At 39.5% G+C, this 18,439-nt stretch overlaps 1 protein-coding gene across 4 annotated transcripts in view; it reads right to left on the bottom strand.

The window, feature by feature from the left end:
- LOC122562132 (monocarboxylate transporter 4-like) overlaps positions 1-18,439 on the bottom strand; it is a 62,553-nt gene that overhangs the window by 26,874 nt on the left and 17,240 nt on the right. The window contains exon 2 of one of the 4 annotated variants that reach the window (XM_043714707.1): positions 4,451-4,524. The exons of 2 other annotated variants lie outside the window; for them this stretch is intronic. The gene's annotated coding sequence lies outside the window, so the exon portion shown is untranslated. Of the gene's footprint in view, positions 1-2,444; positions 2,464-4,450; positions 4,525-18,439 lie in introns of those variants that run through there. One more of the 4 variants, XM_043714708.1, reaches the window with a different exon arrangement.

Below are 18,439 nucleotides of genomic sequence, written 5' to 3' on the forward strand. Positions count from 1 at the left end.
GAAACTACAAGCTTTCGGGGCCAAATGCATACTTGGCATTCAAGACAGTACCAGGGTTGGAGGATTTGAGCTATATGGAGAGGCTGAACAGGCTGGGGCTGTCGGAAGTTGAGGGGTGACTTTATAGAGGTTTACAAAATCATAACGAGCATGGATAGGATAAATAAACAAAGTATTTTTCCCTGGGGTCGAGGGGTCCAGAACTAGAGGCCATAGGTTTAGGGCGAGAGGGGAAAGATATAAAAGAAACCTAAGGGGCAACTTTTTCACGCAGAGGGTGGTACGTGTATGGAATGAGCTGCCAGAGGAAATGGTGGAGGCTGGTACAATTGCAAGAGTTAAAAGGCATTTGGATGGGTATATGAATAGGAAGTGTTTGGAGGGATATGAGCCGGGTGCTGGCAGGTGGGACTAGATTGGGTTGGGATATCTGGTTGGCATGGACGGGTTGGACCAAATGGTCTGTTTCCATGCTGTACACCTCTTATGACTCAATGACTCTATGATAGTAAGGACTGCAGATGCTGGAAGCCAGAGTCATTAGATGGGAAGCTGGAAAAGCACAACACGTCAGACAGCCTCCAAGCAGCAGGAAAGTCAACATTTTGGGCCGAAACCCTTCAGCAGGATGGGAAGGGGGAGGGGAACCCTGAAGTAAATAACGGGAGGGGAGTAGGGCTGGGGAAAGGATAGGTAGGATGGCGCTAGGTGGATGCAGGGCAGAGGGTTATTGTGATTGGTCAGTGGGAAGGGTGGAACATATAGGTAAGTCAGAAGATGGACAGGTGAGGTCAGGCCAGGGAGGCGAGGAGAGGGGGAGGGCTAGACATGCGATAAGGCTGGGATTTAGAAGCTGGTGAAGTCCATATTGAGGCCATTGGGCTGTAAGGTCCCCAAGCGAAATAAAGGTGTTGTTCCTCCAGCTTACGTTTGGCATCACTCTGACATACTTAACATGGGCAGAATGGGCATAGTGAAATTATATAAGCAGCATTAGCAAGAGTTTTGTTACAAACAGGCTAGAATAGCTGAGTTATACTACAATGTATCCTTTAGGTTTTTGTGGTTTAAATGAACAGACCATTTTCAGGAATGCACCCAGGTCCTAAAACGTAACCAAATAGGAGGGAACTACAACACCTCTTCCTGGACAGTGTTCCCAGCTGGACCAGACAATATTAATAATGTTTGCCTACACAATACTAATTATATATATTTAAAAAGTGACTGACTGGCATGGCTTACAACCTGATTGGAAGCTATTATAGAATTACAGAATCATAATATTTTTAATGCATAATTGGAACCATTACTGCATTTACTACGTAAAATTTACACACTCAGGATATTTCTGAAAGCAACCTAGTCTTGCCTATTCTCTATTGACAGAAAGCAGAACTCTGTGCACCAGCCACGAGTTTCCAATGAATTTTAACCTCTTTATAAAATTTTAAACATTGCATGTGTCCAATATACGATCATACCAAGGTCTTCCTTATAACAATGAACACAAATATTCTAACCAATTTTCTAAGGAGGAGAGTAGGGCCAAGATCACCTTGAAGAATGTAAGGAGCAACTAGGAGAAAAAATACTGAACACTGGTAGAAAATAAAAATCTCAACACAAAGATTTAACTATTGCAGGGTCACATTCTGATTTATTAATTTGAGCTCAAAGAAGCTGAACAATATTGTGGTAAAGTCAGCTCTGTCACTCCTTGCATTCATAACTTCAGTCGATCCAGCTTTTAACTCTGGTCTTGCATATGTCATGTGTTTTACTGCCTAGTTAACTTCCAGTGTAAGCACCAGCCACCAACCCAATCCCCAAACCATTACATGGTTCTTTAAAAAGAAAGACATTTCCTACTTCATTGGGTATTTCTAGTGTGAAATTTTTGAAGAATCTAAGAAGGTATAGTGTGACCTGTGAGTGATGCGTGGCTCTCGTTGCCAAGCTGTCAGACACCAAAACCATCTTTCCTTTCCAGGAAGAGTTTTTTAATGGCAGAAGTATATGGTCACTATATATTTATAGGTAAATTTGTTCATGGACCTTAATCAAATTAAATCTTAGTATAAGCCAATTCTTCAACAACCACAAAGCATGTGTGTGTGCACACACGCATGTTGCAGAAGGTGAACAATATGAGGCTATGTCACGACCAAATTCAATACAAGTGTTAACTTCCTTGAGCTATATTTAATAACTGAAGAGTCTTTGATCTTAATGCCATGGTATTTAGGAATGAAAAGACAATTGTACAGGATGTCGCTAAATTAAATGCACCGAACTTATTTACATAGTTCCAGCAGGAAGCCTTACTTTTCTGCCTTTAACTGAAGCAAAAAAATATAAAAACATGATTTTGTTTTAACAACTGGTTACATTACAAAAGATTATTTCCCCATTGTATGCTCTCCGCATGTGGGCTTGCCAACCTGGAAATCACAGGCATGGTCTCCATGATTGTTATACTGATAGCGATTAGAAATTCATGTGGAGCACCCCTCACTACTCAAGCCAATTTTGCATGGTGCCTGTAGCAATGTAAGACCTCAGCAGCAGCAGGATACACAAAATCGAGGACATTCGAAATGCACCCAAATAAAAATCCATGTTCTGTCGCTGTGAATCTAGAACAAAGAATATGATCAACAGGTCTCACAATAAATACTCGCCTAAAACAAAATGAAGCCTGCACCTGGAAACAGACTTTAGGTTCCAAGCAAAGCAATTATCTCACCCGTTCAAATGGTTGTCTAGAGATCTGCTGAATAGCCTGAAGAACAGCATCTTGTAAAAAGCACCTTTAAAAACACTGTTCTGCATTCTCTCTCTCTCAGCAGGGAGTCTCTTCACCATCAAGGGTTTAACTGGTCCCACCGGTTAAAATGAACAGCAGGTGCTTGCACTCGGCTGATATTCAGATTGCATTTAACCACAGAGAAAGGTCATCATGAGCATCAGTGAGCATTATTCAAGAGGCAGCCAAGATGCCTTCATTAATGTGTAATCCACAGAGCCTAGAGCTGAATCTTATGTTTCTTTTGGCAAATTGAGAGCTGCTTCAGGTTTTTGAAGGGATTCTTACCGTGAAGCCCAGTGACATTTCTCACTGTACACTACCAAACACTTCTAATTAACTACAAAACCCTGGCCCTCTTGCATCCATCTCAGATTATTCTACTCCCGCCTTACCATGTATGGTTCCTGAAACATGTCACTCACTGAATATCTGCTAAAGACCAGCTCCCCTTGTATTGCACCATTTTTAAAAGCTCACTGTGCACCTAGTCAGTCCACTGATGTTTTGCATGGCTCCTGAAATTTGTCCTGGATATTAGCAGACAAGGGGAAATTGGAAGATGAATGGGGTTGTGCAGACATGAAATGTCCTCTTCCCCCATGATCAGCTGTGAAGGAATGACACCAGACCATGCTATCCTGGTCCAAAGTTAGCAACCAGATCATTGCAATCTCAGTCATCCGGGGGAATAGACAGCAGTGCAACAAAAAGGTCAATGACCTCCTCCAAGTCTGCCAGCGTAAGTGCCAACCTCATTATTCCTCCAATACCATATCCCTTTGATACCGTATACTTTAAATTGCTATGTTTATTCTGGATATCACAATAAGAATTTATTGGACAGTGAATTCTTAGAATCCCTAGAATGTTGAAGCTGGCCATTTGGCCCATCAAGATCACACTGACCATCCAAAGACTATCCCACCACTCCTGCCCAATCCCTGTATCTTCCAGGGCTAATCCATCTAGCCTGCACATCCTTGAACAATATCGGCAATTTAGCCTGTCCAATCCACCTAACCTGCACATCTTTGGACTGTGGGAGGAATCCCAGTCAGACACAATAAGAACATGCGAACTCCACACAGCCAGTCATCCCAGGATAGAATCAAACACAAGTCCTTGGCGCTGTGAGGCAGTAGTACTAACCAGTGAGCCACCATGCCACCCTATCAGAGAGAAAGTTATATTTAAGTCCCAGGAGTAGGAATTAATTAAAATTAGTGACATTGTCATTAGGCCATTGAAAGTTCACAAAGTTATTAACTGAAAGCTGCAATGTTTTGGAGTAGATTGACAGTAACCACAATCTTATGGCACAATACTAATTAAGGCTTGTAAGAGCCTTCCTCTGCTACAGTGGTTTCAGCATGTGCAGATAATCTGATCGCTGTCCTCAGTCAGTCAACAAAATCCATTGATGTGGCTACATTTGAAACATTAAAACTGAGATCCATAGTCAACACATGTACATGAGTACACAGGTACACTTGGGGCATACGTTTACCAACTCAAGGGTTTCAGTTGCAAAGTTAGGATGTAACAACTGCATAGTACATTGATATTGGCTCGAAACTTTAAATTTGGGTAAGACTTCTAATTTTCAATTTGGATCAAAATAAAATGTTGCCTACTCACCTTTGGTGCAGTTTATCAGGCAAAATGTCATGGCCGAGACTTCCCAGAAGAAGCAGTGTGGATATGTTCAGCAACTTAGGGGGGTAAGAGTGAAAATTAGTGCTGAAACCATGTTCCCTTTTATGCCATTTTCTTTCACTTAAAAAATCCTTATGTCACTCTGACAGCTTCGGTCAGAAACTAATTGTGGAAGGATGGATGGGATGGGGTGGTGGGTGTTGGTGGTTCAGGGGAAATAGTATTGCAGGCAAATGGGTGAGGGTGAAGGGGGTTTTAAGAGTCAGATCTGTCCAGGCTGATCCAGTCCAAGTATTGTTTTGGTTGGGGAGAGCAGGAATCAGGGAAGAATTAGAGCTTGGAGAGTGATCGGGGCATTGGGACCAGCAGGTCAGCGTTGAGTGGAGCATCGTAGATGGGGCTGGGGTGGTAGTCTGAGTGGAGTGCTGAATTTGCGAGTCAAATTTATAGTTATCCAGGTGATGGGGACTTTGTGCACAGCGTTCCAGATGCTAGATAATTGTCCATCAGAAGTTTCAACTTCCTGGGCAATTCCCACAGTCAGCTTCATCAGGACTTCTGCATGGGCCTGACACCCAACTTCTGCCTCGACTATCATTCTATTGGAAGGCCTGTCATTGTCTACAACTGGTATTCAATAACATTTTAAACTAACAACTTAATCTGAAACATTACTCATGTTAGGGAATGATCTTCAGGATAACTGAACCAAAAGTGTTGGCAAACAAAAGAAACTTAATCTCAGTGACAAACCTTGAAATTTTATGCCTGACAAGATAAAAATACCAATCAAGGGTGTGTTGAAAGATAGTAATCTTTCTCAGTGCGAGTGCAGAACCAGTTGTTTGCTTGGTATTTCTACTGCTAGTTTAAAACATCACTACTTAATATAGACATGTAATAGGATTTGAGATGGCTGTCAAAATTAATTTGTAATTAAATGAGAAACTAATCTGGCATGTGACAACATAATATGGATATATTAAGGGACTTTTTAGTTTGGAAGATGCCAACTTCACTGTAAAGTACTTAAAGTAGATATTCTGAATGGAAATTGATTTGCAAAACAGGTTGATCAACTTTTGAAGCAGAACACCAGGTGAACACATCACGTTAGCCTTGCTAGCAAACTAGTTCCAATGAGAGATACTTCAAGAAAGTTAACCTCTTTCACATGCAAAGTGACCCACTTTATTTCTAAAGTTTTGTTGTATATGCCTAGCAATACTTTTTAAATCTTTATTCTATAAATGTTATATTTGACTCTTGATTTCAAAACTTTCCTGTCAATAAAATGTTTTTTTTATTTACTAAGCAACAAACAAGACAAGTATTTACAGTTAACTTATGTGGTGTTCGTTATCCCTTTAAAAGGTCACTGTCTTTAAAGGTTGAAAATGGGGCATTTCTCCAGAGGTTCTAAAGGATGATTGAGTTACAGGCAACAGTGATACAGATGGAACTGCAACTAACATGTTCAAAATGTTTAACCTTTCCATGACATTCAAACTGCTGAGGCTTGGCAATGTCTTTCCTGATATTTAAAGTGCATCTACATTGTCAGAGAATAACAGCAGAATGAGCTACAGGAACAATTGGAAGGTTAAGTGGTCACCGCTTTAAGATTGCAGTTTCAGACAGTTGCAATCAAATCTGTTCCTTATTTGAGTGACTGCAACAGTGACTAAGGCTAGTTCACAGGTGAATGTAACTTCAGTTTTCTCAACATTGACTCAAATGATTGTAGTCATTCATGCAAAAATCATATATATATATATATTCCTTTTTTAAAAAATGTTCCTCTGAACACAAATTGCATATAACTAAATTAGAGTGTTTAAATGATCGACTAAACAAGTGACTACGTTTAGTTTTGACCTTGATGATCACTGCTATCCATGGTCAAGTGATTCCTGCCTCAATTACACTATGTGCTCATTTGTCTAGAACTATCCCATTGTACCTTTTTAATATATAACTCACATACTTAGGAGAATATTATGCTGATTGCAGTAAATAAATGCTGCCAGCCATTGGTGAGATTCAAGTTTGCCCACAAGCATTCTCTGGACTTCCACATAGCAAGTTCCCATGAGCCAATCATCCAAAAGGCACGATGCCCTATTAAGGGAATCGGGCATCTGTGTGAATAACATAAACAAGTGCGTGTGCCTCCTTCAGGAGATTAATGAGCTAATGCCAAGCAGTTGAAACACTGAATCAGGAAGTTGCATTATTGAATGTCAAATGTGCTCCCGGAAGTGAAATAAACAGAACGAGAGAAAAGTAAAGGTATATTTTAAAATCTCCATCAATAATTAGAAGTAGTAGGAGTGTGACACTGCTTTAAAAAGTTAACTTTACAGTACCAGAGAGTTTGGATGGAAATATAGATATCCCACGTCTTTAAATGGTTATACATCGCCTTGGAATGGAAAAATACTTTTTTTTATAAAATGTTTTATTAAAGTTCACCCCTCTCTAAACTTGCTGCACTCTGTTTTCAATTTCACACCTTAAAATTGTCATTATATCTGCTGTTAAGGGAGGCATGGCTCTTGATTGACAAAAAGCCCCGCTACCTGGCTGACTGAACCCCAACCATGGTCCCACCAGCAAAAAGCAAGCCACTGTTTCTTAAATAGTCACTGATCTCATTGCCCATAGAAATCTATCCTTTGTCTGCAACCATAATCAGTTCACTTCTTCCCCAGATCCACAAAGCGGGAGGCTTTTATTTTAGCCACATGGAACTTAATTCTCCTTATATCTACTCTCCCTTTTTCTTTCCTTGTTACAAACTTCCAAGATCATCCTCTGCCACTGGTGGTGTGATGAAAATGGGAATAGGCAGAGATTTCAGAGAGTAGGAAAGTTGGAGATTATAGAGGTTGACACAAGGCAACGGAGATCACCAAAGCTGAGAATTTTAAAATCACTAGGACAGTGAATATGGGGACCTACCTAAATTAAGATGTGCACACACCCCGATCCTTCTGCTCTTCCTCACTATCATTCCTTCTTAAACCAACATAACCTTTCAGATATTTTAATTGTTGCCAAAATATTCACATGGAGGCCTGACCAGAGAAAGATGGTAAAACTTTTCTTCCCTTAAACATTGGTGAACCGCATAGACTTTTACAACAATAGATGATTCTTTCACGGTCACCATTATTTAACTAGCTTTCATAGATTCATAGTCATAGAGATGTACAGCACGGAAACAGACTCTTCAGTCCAACTTGTCCATGCCGACCAGATATCCTAATCTAATCTAGTCCCATTTGCCAGCATTTGGCCCATATCCCTCCAAACATTTCCTATTTATATACCCGTCCAGATGCTTTTTAAATGTTGCAATTATACCAGCCTCCACAACTTCCTCTGACAGCTCATTCCATACGTGCACCACCCTTTGCATGAACAAGTTGTCCCTTAGGTCCCTTTTAAACCTTTCCCCTCTCACTTTAACCTGTGCTGTTTAGTTTTGGATTCTCTTACTCCAGAGAAAAGACCTTGTCTATTTACCCTATCCATGCCCCTTGTGATTTTATAAACCTCTTTCTATCATTGCATGTCCAGTACCTATCAACACAGGCTACTGAATCACTTATACTAACACTCAGTTTTGTATATCTATTCTCATTATCCAGTTTAGAATTCAGAATTGATTGATAAGTGAGCTGCACTGTTAAACTCCGCAAATGCTTTTTGGAAAAGAAATTATAGGGTTGAAATTGAAATCAATAGAGAGCTTGTTGTGTCACAAAACTCACAAAGCATCTTTGCCTAATGCATCTTTCTTTGGCATTAGTTACTGGCACTTAACATTTTTCTGAAATTCAACATGAACATTTAAAAATAATAACGCATCAACTTTACTTAGGCAGTCCTTTTATAGTGCTTTTGAGCTTCATTTTGTTTACGAACTCTGTGTTGGACGAGTTTGAAAGTAATCAAAATTTAAAATCTTGTTGAGCAGCCCAACAGTTAGTAACAAAGGAATGGATAATGCCAATTTATATGTTGCAACCTCTGTGATACTATTGCAACTGTCAAATTTCACTGACTCCAATACGAAGTCTGCTTGTGCACAAATCTCGAAGCAACTGGTGACACTAGTATATACAATTATTGTACTGGAAACTTTTTTATGAAACAACTTAAGTCATTTCTGGGTTTAACTCCATATCTCGCCTAATACAAGTCAATACTGCACATGTCGAGACCTCAGTAAGAGCCAGCACAGCTACAACTTTACAAGACAAGACATTTCTCAAAACAAATACACATAAACATGCATAAAAATATCTAAATGCTGGCAATTCTCGGTGTCCTTGTACCAATGCTTTCAAATAATATGAATGCTACAAGTCCAATTACTACTCTGATATAATATGTAGAGAACATAACATCATAAATTTAAGATCATCTTGAATCATATCAGTAGCCATACAGGAAATGTTACTACTGTGGCATGTTTGACAAAAAGTAATTGATCACAAAAACAATTCTGATGGTTACACCAATTTAGCAGAACTAAAAATATCAGCTGCTTAGACTATATGCCAAATTTGCTTGGGGATTTTGAATTTATATTTTTAAAATTTGATTTATAACCAATAAACAGCCATACCAGAGCCTGTAGTCTGAACTATATTAAAATAATTCCATTTACAACAATGAGACAATAACATTCTTTCCAGAATTCTGTTCTTCCTCTGAATTTGGAATTTAATCTCAGTAAACAAAAGGTAATATTCTTCTAATTATTTTAAGGAAATAAGGCCCTTCATGCTCATGGCAACATTCCAACAGATCAATGTCACTACCAAGTTTCTCTAGTTCCAAAATAATTTATGTTGTGGGTCAGACATAACATATGTCATGGATTGTTAGTTCATGCCATCTTCATCCTGAGCTAGTGTAGAATACCAGATTTGCATTTCCTTGTGACATGTGTTGAAATAAGTAATAAAGTCTCAGCTGGTCAAATCAGGTGATATAATTATCATGCGAAATGTGGTAGGCACCTAACAACTTTCAAGTATAGCACTTTATAGTCTAGAGACATACTTTAAATGTTAGAATTCTGTAACTATTGTAATATATAGCTATGCTGTTTAATAGCAGTAGCACATTTCAAGCTTCAGATAGTGCTTCTAAAGCACTTTGATTTTTACTCTTATAGTTTATGACATTATCTCAAGCCACTCACTCAGTGCTATGAAAAGTAACCAACTATCAATTGTTGAGTTATGTTTTACATGTATAGTTTTACTATTCCTATACCATTTCCAACTGTGGGCGGCACGGTGGCACAGTGGTTAGCACTGTTGCCTCACAGCGCCAGAGACCCGGGTTCAATTCCCGACTCAGGCGACTGACTGTGTGGAGTTTGCACGTTCTCCCCGTGTCTGCGTGGGTTTCCTCCGGGTGCTCCGGTTTCCTCCCACAGTCCAAAGATGTGCAGGGTCAGGTGAATTGGCCATGCTAAATTGCCCGTAGTGTTAGGTAAGGTGTAAATGTAGGGGTATGGGTGGGTTGCGCTTCGGCGGGTCGGTGTGGACTTGTTGGGCCGAAGGGCCTGTTTCCACATTGTAATGTAATCTAATCATTGTAATCTAATCTAATCTAATCTAAACTATAAAATGTGGAACTGAATGGCATGATCTCCTTTTCTAATCTGACTCTCTGAACAGCTTTGATCAATTAAACGTGGGCTCACAGACCCTTTTTTCTCATTCAATAATTCACTTGGGCACAAATCCAAGGTGAACTGACTGACAATTTCCCTGCCAATGTTCCCTGTGCTTCCTGGAAACACCCTATCAGAATATCAGAACTTCAACCTAGATTTCATCAAATGTTAACGTGAAGTGAATTAATAAATAGTATATACAATACGAAGTCCATCAATAAAATTGAGCCAGAGGAAGGAGAACTTATGCACTGCAATACATGATTTAAATATCAAAGCTTGAGGCATTTGGTTGCACTTATTTGCATGACATAACTCATCTGCAATAGGTAAAGCGAGCTTAAACGATTGTGGACATTTTGTACAGAGAGAGGTTCTGCGATCCATTGCATCCTTTTTTAAAAGAAAAATTAAAGAAGGTTGGCCCAGACACAAAACTACCACATTCTCAGATTAATCACATGAACAAGCCTTTCCAAATTGCATTTTTATATCGGGTCTTCAAGGAGCTTCTGAAACTTTCTGTACAAGGATAGTAATAAGCATGTATTAAAGATTTGGAATTTTTATCATTGAATGAATTACCATAAGTCTGGATGAGTAGTTTCTATATTTTTTTAAAACACATTTTGTCTTAATCAAAATCAAGTTACTCAGACCTGGTAAGCTGAAAGAAACTTTATAAAATGCTTGCAATTTTGTATCAGAATTATTTACAACTATGTTAATGAGAGTCAAAACAGGTTTCCACTCTTCAGAATATTTATTGAAGTACACTTGTTTTAAAAACTGGAGCTTACTTGCTTAATTGCATTAGTTTCTGGCAGTCCACATTGGTGTCAAAAAAATAAGGTGACATTTGTCCTCAGCACCTATGTACATGAACGTGTTTTGGAGTGGTCCCTACATAGTGATCAAACATTAAGCTGCAATTTTGTTGTAAAAAAGTACTAATATTCATTGTTGCAAAAAGAGTAAAGGATCCAACAGCACATAATATGTAGTTCAATATGGAAAAAACAATAAACATTGAACTTTAAAAAATGTATGAAGGATCAGGAAAACATAATATCAATGGTTACTTAATCCTTAATGTTCCTTGAACTTCACCCTTATGTCATGAAACAAGAAAATGTATTTTGCTGGAAAAAGGGAAGTCCCCCTAGTCCTACTAGACCATAGGACTGCTCTCATTAGAGAGAAACAACTGATGGTTTAACCAGAGTGTGACCATGCTGAAGGGAGATGTTGAGAAGGAGCTTCCTTCAATGGTAAGTTCAGCGAGTGCAGGAACAAATTACTGCTGACACTGGAATCTGTAGTGAAAACAAAAAGTGCTGAAGATCACAGCAGGTCAGGCAGCATCCATAGAGAGAAACCAAATGCAAACTGGGTAACTGCTTTGCAGTACACCTCCAGTTCGTGCACTAGTATGACTCCGACCTTTCTGGAGCCAGTCATTTTAATACAGCGTTTTGCTCACTGCCAACTTGTGTGTCCTCGGCATGCTGCAATATTCCAGTGAAAACTGGAGGAGCAACATCTCATCTTCAGACTAGGTATTTTACAACTGGGCTGAATACTGAGTTCAACACCTTCAGATTGTAAAACCACTACCATTCCTTCGCTTTCTTTTAGCCTTACTTGTCACATTCTCTGTCACCATGTCCTCTTTCCCTTTCCCCCACCCCAGTGGGACTATCTGGTCGTTCTGGTCACACTATTGATCTGCCATTCTCACATTCCAAACACTTAATCTGAACTATCAACATCCTTTCTCCCCCTACACTCCACACCCCACATTACTATATAAATGCTGCGCCTCCATATTTCACATCTAGACTCAAAACGTTATCTTGCTTTCTCTCCATGGATGCTGCCTCACCGCTGTGATCTCCAGTTCTTTTTTCAGCCAGTGAAGGAACTGAACCCACATCGTTGGCATCACTCTGCAGTGCAAACTGACCAATCAGCCAACCGAGCTAGCTTACCCATCAAAAACTAGCCGCCTGTAGTCCTAATAGAATAGATAGATATAATAACTTGTATTTATTTAACACCATAAGTGGAATGCACTGTCAGCAGTGGGAGGAGAGACATGTGTCAATGAGGTTGACCTTAGATTAAGATAAATGCTCGGCACAACATTGTGAGCTGAAGGGCCTGCACTGTGCTATACTGTTCTATGTTCTATAACTGTAGTAAACCACTTCAAGCACAACACAACAGTAATATCAAAGGAAAAATGACATCAAGCCATAACAGGAGATATGAGAGCAGATTACCAGAGGTTTTGTCAAAAAGGTAGGTTAAACAGGGTCTTTAAAACGAGGAAAGAAAAGAGGAGAGGTTTAGCAAATAATCCCAAGAGTTGTTGGCCATAATAAAAGGAAAGTGAACATCTTAGAAGTTTATGGTGCTGAAGCAAGTTAGATAAAGGAAAGGGCAAGTTTGGAGATGTTGAAAAGATGAATGATGCAATATATTGCAAGCTTTGAGTATTTAGGTCTGTTGACCTGTGTAATGGCCTGGGTCAATTGTGGTTGGCTGCAACTACTCATTTGAATATAGAGGCAAGAATGTTAAAATTGAGGCATTTTTTTTAAACTCAAAGCCAGTAAACAACCATTCAATGAGATTCTGAATGAAATTTAGTGCAAATTTGGACACTGGCAGCAGATTTTGGATAATATTTGAGTTTGCAAAGAGTGGAGAAAGTAGGCCAATCAGGGGTACGTTGGAACAGTTGAGTTGAAAGATATTGAAGTCACAAATCAGGGTTTCTTTAAAACCTGAGCAGAGATAGGGATGGAGTCATGCTATGTTATGGAAGTGCAATTCTGTCATTTCAGTGATGGCTCAGCTTTGTCAAAAACTCATTTCTGGATTAGCTAGGACACCAAGGTTGTGAAAAGTCTCATTCATCCTCAACAAAGTTGCCAGGAAAAGATGGAATCAGAGACTAAGAATATCATTTTTGCTGGGAACTGAAGGAAATGGATATCTCCAAGCTTTACAGTATTTGGAAGAAAATTCTGAGCTGACGTTTGCTGCTGGATATGCAGAAGTGTGACAATTAAGAGGCACTAGAAGAGTCAGAAAGTGTAGGGATGAGGTAGAACTGGTTTTCATCAGCGTCCACACAAAAATTGATGCTCAGTTTTCAGATGATGTGACCAAAAGGCAGCAGGTTTAAGCAACAGGAAGTAACAGGGATACATCTTTGGAGGACATATATGACTCTATGACATCAGAAGTAATGATTCTGGAGTGGGAACAGCACCCATAGCAAATGATTCTCTGGCTATCAATATTGATTGTTAAGAATGGAACCAGGAAAGTCCAGCCCAACTCAGCTATATAATATCATTGGATCTGTAGCAGGATGGTATGCTCAAAGACTTCAGACAGGTCAATAAAGAGAGATACTTTATCATTGTCCATCACATAAAAGGTGTCAATTGCGACTGTTTTGGTCTAGCGGCTGGGACCAGCATCTGACTGAACTCAGATTTGGAGTTATGCATGTAGTGAGAGACAACAGCATGTTTAAGAACTTTTGAGAGGAAAGGGAGATTGGAGACAGGGCAGTAGCTTGTAAAGATGAATAATCATGTGTGTTTTAGGAGGTGTGACAATGGCAGGTTTGCACAGTTGGGGAGGTTATTGAAATACCTGAGGAGAGAGTTGTTAAGCCAAACCAGCATCGAGCGCAGGAAAGACATTGGATGGTCAGAAACTGGGTTAGGGTTCGTAAATTAGAAGCTTAATAGGAATAAAATCAAATGACGGTCACCTAAAAAAAATGTATACGCATGAGGAGAGACAAGGAAAAAGATACACAGAAATTCAGAGGAGAATCTTAAGAAACTTTGACCCAGTGGACTAGGGAAAGGGAGGGAAGAAAATGAGGTAGTGAAGTGGTTGGTCTGAAACTTGGTGACAGAAAGTCTGTGAGCTCCTTGCACTTGTCCAGGTGAAGATTAATAAGATGGGGATGAAAGATCTCAATAGTACCTGCAGAAATTGTTGTAAGTGGAGAGTCACAGGCTAGACATTTGGGATTTTGAAAGTGTTGCTCTCAGAGAATGGCAGTAGAATTTTTGTTTTCCCAAGGACAAAACAGGAGGCTGGACTGGGAAGGGAACTGTGAGTGGAGAGTGCTAAGTATAAGTATCCAGGGCCAGCACTGTGAATGACATAATGGGCACAGCCAAGACATGGGAGATAGTAAAGTCAAAGTGAAAATTGTAAACATATTTAATGGAGTTTAGATGCAAGTATTTTTCTTATTAGGTAATAAAAATGCAACCTGTTAAATAGTGCATTAAAGGATCCTGCGGTTTTCATAACATTGTGTAAAAAATCTGACTGGGAAAGAACTAAATGTAACATTTCAATGTTGTACAACAGCAGTGGAAGCAACAATATGACACTAGCATTCTACCAGAAATTTACTCATCAATCAGTGAAAGTTCAATTTGCACTTTGTGGAAAATGTTCCATAGTTGCACAGCACCAGGAATCCGAGCAGGAATTTTTTTAAAAAGTGACCCGAAGCAGCACTTTCCAAGTTGGAGAAATGCATCAAAGTATCAAGGGTTTAGTGAGAAAAAAAAGACACAAATCACAAATTGGGGATATGATTGCTCGAAATTGAATCACTCTGCTGCAGTGGAAGGGAGGATTGGAGTTAGAAAAGCAGAGATATAAGCCACAAACAGCATTTGAAAAAGATGGCTGTGGCCTAGAAATATTAGAAATCAGGATTCTGAAATCAATTTTTTTTGCCGGAGGGAGGGGGAAGAGATGAGGACCTTGCCTACCCTATCAATCATTGTTAAGATTAGTATCGGATCTGTGCAGTGACATGTTGGAGGAATTGGAGTTTGCATACGGTGGTCCTCAGATTTATGCACAACCTGCCCTGAAATAAATCCCAATTTCAGAGTTTGTCACATTATGCCGTACACAAATGAAAATCTATTTTGATCTAGTGCAACCTAATATACCATGTTTTTTTGTTAGCCTTGGCTCCATCGTAGAATTCTCACCTCCAGGTTAAAAAAGCATGTATTAAAGCCCAAGTGCTTTAAATGTTGAACACAATCTAGGTTCATGCTTCTTTGCAGTTCTGAGGGAATGCTATACACTCAAAGGAGACCATCTTTCAGATGAGATATTTAACTGAGACCTAGTTTCCCTCAACATTAGCCAACAAACTTACAGTACTAGTTCAATTAGTGAAAGGAATCGTTCCAGGTATCTCACAAACAGTGCCTAAAACAAATCATCTGGTCATTTATTATTATCGTTGGTGTTTTACTGTGTTAAATTGGTTCCTATGTCTCCTACTACTGACAACATTTACAAAGTATTTCATTGACTACCAGTGCATTAAGATGTCCTGAGGTCATGAAAGGTGCCATATGAATGCCAATATTTTCTTCTGGTAATGGAAAATGTTAAGATCACCATGGATCTATACATAAGGCAAAGCAAACTTCAGGGTACTGCAAGATGGTAAAATAATAAGGTTGAGCTAATTAGTAAACTACTTGTTAGTTAATCTTATTATTGTTGTATAATACCTTTCAGGCTGTGTGTCTTAGTCATAGGCTCATACGGCACAGAAACAGACCCTTCAGACCAACCAGTCCATGCCGATTATGTTCCCAAATTAAACTAGTCCCATCTGCTTGGGCTTGGTCCACATTCCTCCAAACCTTTCCTATTCATGACTTTTAAACCATTTCTTCAGGAAGTTCATTCCACACATGAACCACTCTGTGTAAAAAAAACCCTCTGGTATTTTTTAAATCTTTCTCATTTCACCTCAAAAATATAACTGCTAGTCTTGAAATCTCCCATATTAGAAAAGACACCTGCCATTCATCTTATCTATACCCCTCATGATTCTATAAACCTCTCTAAGGTCATCCCTCGACCCCCTATACTAAAAAAGTTCCCTCGCCTTATAACTCAAACTTTCTTAGGGTTTCAAACTTTCCATTAGTTTTCCACAGAACACAGGCTATTCGACCGAACAAGTCCATACTGACCCTCCAAAGAGCACTCCACCCAGACCATCCCCCTAACCTATCCCTGGAAACCTGGATTTCTCATGGCTAACACACCTAACCTATTGAATACTATGAGTAATTTTCCATGGCCAATCCAACTAACTTGCACATCTATGGACTGTGGGGAAAAAACTGGAGTACCCGGCAGAAAGCCACCCCAGTTTTATCAGTGCATTCCAGGGTAAAATGGCAGAATAGTGCAAAAGATCACAGAAACTCCAGCATAATTCATGAAAAAGAATCCATTTTCTGCTAGTTTTAATACTGACTTAAAAATAATTACGTCAAATCCAGCACTGCCCACAGAACTGGTACATCCCATATTAAAATACTGAGGATGGTCTGAGAGTCTTCACAATTTAGCCTCTCTTCAAGGAGGATCTCCAAATTAAGATAATTTTGATAGGCATCCAGATCTCAGTAGACATGTTTTAAAATAAATTTATAAGTACTGAAAATACTTAATTTACTAAGAAACTGAAAAGTGTACACCAATTCAAATAGCTCAGTGTTTAATTTTTTTTTGAGCAAATTATATCCGGTAATTTAAAAAGGGAAGACTGAACACATTGTATTCAAGTTACCACTCCAATACAAAAATGATTTTTTAAACAAAATTATATTTTTATTATGCTGAGCTATAATAGTATATGACAACGTTTAAGATTATAGAATGTAAGTTGCCTAAACTATCCCATAACTGGCAAGACAATGCACACGTACTCCACCATTGCTGGTTGACCAAACCAAATCCACAGTCAAATAGAAGAGACTGTTCATACACCATATCCTGTGACCAGTGGTGTGCCACAAGGATCGGTGCTGGGTCCACTACTTTTCAACATTTATATAAATTATTTGGATGTGAGCATAACAGGTATAATTAGTATGTGTGCAGATGACACCAAAATTGGAGGTGTAGTGGACAGCAAAGAAGGTTATCTCAGATTACAAAGGAATCTTGTCAGATGGGCCAATGGGCTGAGGAGTGGCAGACGGTGCTTCATTTTGGAAAAGCAAATCTTAGCAGGACTTATACACTTAATGGTAAGGTGCTAGGGAGTGCTGCTGAACAAAGAGACCTTGGAATGCAGGTTCAAAGCTCCTTAAAAGTAGAGTCACAGATAGATAGGATAGTGAAGAAGGCATTTGGTATGGTTTCCTTTATTGGTCAGAGGATTGAGTACAGAAGTTGGGAGGTCATGTTGCAGCTGTACAGGACATTGGTTAGGCCACTTTTGGAATATTGCATGCAATTCTGGTCTCCTTCCTATCGGAAAGATATTGTGAAACTTGAAGAGTTCAGAAAAGATTCAGAAGGATGTTGCCAGGGTTGGAGGATTTGAGCTATAGGGAGAAGCTGAATAGGCTGGGGCTTTTTTCCCTGGAGCATTGGAGGATGAGGAGTGACCTTATAGAGGTTTATAAAATCAGGAGTGACATGGATAGGATAAATAGACAAAGTCTTTTCCCTGTGGTGGGAGAGTCCAGATCTAAAGTGCATAGTTTTAGGGTGAGAGGGGAAAGAAACCTAAGGGGCAACTTTTTCACACAGAGGGTGGTATGTGTATGGAATGAGCTGCCAGAGGAAGTGGTGGGGCAAATACAATTGCAACATTTAAAAAAGCATCTGGATGGGTGTATGAACAGGAAGGGTTTAGAGGGATATGGGCTCGGTGCTGGCAAGTGGGACTACATTAGGTTGGGATATCTGATCGGCATGGACGAGTTGGACTGAAGGGTCTGTTTGCTGTACATCTCTATGGCTCAGTTACATCATAACCTGAAGAAGGGCTTATGCCCGAAACATCGATTCTCCTGTTCCCTGGATGCTGCCTGACCTGCTGCGCTTTTCCAGCAACACATTTCCAGCTCTGATCTCCAGCATCTGCAGACCTCACTTTCTTCTCCTACATCATAACCTTCAGGCAAACAGACTTCATGACATAAATACAGCTTGAGTGTTATAAATCCTCTCTTCACTGAGACTTGATCATGTTGTACGGGCCTAACTTTAATATGTAAGCTCTAGTGTTCGCATGTTAAAATCAACATTTCAGTATGACTAGCCTCATCATATTAACACGGTGTCGTGGTGTGATGAGACACTGACTTGCGGTGGGACGATCGTCTGACCCCTTCTTTAAAATCAATACGCTTTAGAAAAAAACAAAAACAGCAGTT

This window comes from Chiloscyllium plagiosum, chromosome 24 (genome assembly GCF_004010195.1).
Source record: "Chiloscyllium plagiosum isolate BGI_BamShark_2017 chromosome 24, ASM401019v2, whole genome shotgun sequence".
In the NCBI taxonomy this organism is placed as follows: domain Eukaryota; kingdom Metazoa; phylum Chordata; class Chondrichthyes; order Orectolobiformes; family Hemiscylliidae; genus Chiloscyllium; species Chiloscyllium plagiosum.